Genomic DNA, 2,385 nt, shown 5'->3' with positions numbered 1-2,385 from the left:
ATGAGCTCTTGTGGGAACTAATAGAGCATGAACTCACTTATTAATCCGCCCTCCCCCAGGGAGACCATTAATCCATTCATGAGGGATCCACGCCCATGACTCAATAAGTTTCCAACACTGCTACATTGGAGATCAAATTTCCACATGAGTTTTGGAGGGGACAACACATCCAAACTCCATTAGGTGGTCTCCAGGACTCAGTGTGTTGAGTCCTCCTGTCTCCCCAAAATCAGGAAGCAAGCAGGAAATCAAATCCATAGGGTAATACCAAAGAGCTCCTTGAAATCAAACCCCAAGGAGCCTGAGATTACCCTGCCTGGATTTGGGGAAGGAATGTGCACTCCATTTGTGAGTTATGTTTGCTTATGAGTCAAGGAATTCCTATATTAAGAAAGAAAGAGAGAGAGAAAAAGAAAGAAAGAAAGAAAGAAAGAAAGAAAGAGAGAGAGAGAGAGAGAAAGAAGGAGAAAGAGAGAAAGCAAGAAAGAAAGAAAGAGAGAGAGAGAGAGAGAAAGAAGGAGAAAGAGAGAAAGCAAGAAAGAAAGAAAGAGAGAGAGAGAGAGAGAAAGAAGGAGAAAGAGAGAAAGCAAGAAAGAAAGAAAGAGAGAGAGAGAGAGAGAAAGAAGGAGAAAGAGAGAAAGCAAGAAAGAAAGAAAGAGAGAGAGAGAGAGAGAAAGAAGGAGAAAGAGAGAAAGCAAGAAAGAAAGAAAGAGAGAGAGAGAGAGAGAAAGAAGGAGAAAGAGAGAAAGCAAGAAAGAAAGAAAGAGAGAGAGAGAGAGAGAAAGAAGGAGAAAGAGAGAAAGCAAGAAAGAAAGAAAGAGAGAGAGAGAGAGAGAAAGAAGGAGAAAGAGAGAAAGCAAGAAAGAAAGAAAGAGAGAGAGAGAGAGAGAAAGAAGGAGAAAGAGAGAAAGCAAGAAAGAAAGAAAGAGAGAGAGAGAGAGAGAAAGAAGGAGAAAGAGAGAAAGCAAGAAAGAAAGAAAGAGAGAGAGAGAGAGAGAAAGAAGGAGAAAGAGAGAAAGCAAGAAAGAAAGAAAGAGAGAGAGAGAAAGAAAGAAAGAGAGAAGGAGAAAGATGAGGGAGGGAGGCAGGAAGGAAGGAAGGAAGGAAGGAAGGAAGGAAGGAAGGAAGGAAGGGAAAGAAAGAAAAGTTATTAAGTTTGAGGATACCAAAAGAATCACCATTTCATTATGCTATGGATTGCTGGACCACAATTGTAAGTTCCTATACTGTGAAGGTTAGCACATGTGCTTTATGCTATAGAGGTCCCTGGTGGGTAAAACTGGCTGCAAGAGGAGTATTTGCATTTTCTGAACATGCTCTCTCTGGGATTCCAAGCTTGAAAACAAAAGGTTTTCCAGGTTTTCCTAACAGGAGCATCACTGAGACCCTCTGTCTCAATAAAGAACCCCTCTCTTAAGACAGTTCCATTTTGTCCACTTTTGAAAACCAAAGTAAACAATTTGTCTAAAGATAACAAGTTGGTTTCAAATTTCTTTGTTTAAGAAATAATTTTGTAGATTCCAACACGCAATGTCAAATATAATTTCTAGAGTGCGTGTTCCTTTATCGAATTCTCGCCTCCTTTTGCCTTTACTGTTTGTTTTTGGTTGCTTTTACTGCTGCATGCTTTTTCACACAATTTTGCCATGATTCTCCCCTTTAGTGAGCAGTTATTCCTTCAAAAGTAGGAAGGAAAGATGTGATCCCGACAACCAAATATATTTGCATGTACTTTCTGTTCGGACATTTAATTAAAAATAATACGGAATAGTCATTACTAATCTAAGCACCCTTCATCAGAACCCAATATAAATATATAAGAAAACGTAATGAAAGTAGAACTGTGGCAGATGAACAGACTGAAAAAAAATAGTGAAGAACCCCCAAGTAAGCCAATGAAAACTCACACAGAGATGAAAAATTGGGAATGATCATTCCTTCTATAATATGGAATGTTCTAAAGGTTACATTCGTTCTACTATTTTAGAAATGTAAAGGGCAGATGTATCATGCATACTGATCACAAATTATATGGCTCTGAAATTCTTAATATAAAATGTACTCTTAAAAAGCTGCTCTCCTGTGGCGGGCCAGTGGCGCAATGGATAACGCGTCTGACTACGGATCAGAAGACTCTAGGTTCGACTCCTGGCTGGCTCGACCTTTTGGTTTCTTCATTTATATTCGAATTTCGTTTAAGTTATCTTAACTGATACTGAAACAAATTCTGAAGTCTTCCAAATGGCAATTATTGGGAAATGGTCCCTCTATTTTCTTGTTGTTACCCCACAATGCAATCTTGGCCGTTGTTTATCTAGCAGTGAGGCTTGAGTCATCGCAGAAAGAAACATCCATAATCTAAGACTTTATTTTTTAAATTTCACA

General features: G+C 38.8%; 1 non-coding gene across 1 annotated transcript; it reads left to right on the top strand.

The window, feature by feature from the left end:
* Positions 1–2,087: 2,087 nt before the first annotated feature.
* On the top strand, positions 2,088–2,160 carry TRNAR-ACG. The gene has a single exon. It is a non-coding gene; the product is annotated as a tRNA-Arg (tRNA).
* Positions 2,161–2,385: the final 225 nt, after the last annotated feature.

This window comes from Galeopterus variegatus, unplaced genomic scaffold (assembly GCF_000696425.1).
Source record: "Galeopterus variegatus unplaced genomic scaffold, G_variegatus-3.0.2 Scaffold7339, whole genome shotgun sequence".
Classification (NCBI taxonomy): Eukaryota; Metazoa; Chordata; class Mammalia; order Dermoptera; family Cynocephalidae; genus Galeopterus; species Galeopterus variegatus.
The sequence above is the reverse complement of the archived record's forward strand: the minus strand, read 5'-3'. Positions and strand labels throughout refer to the sequence as shown.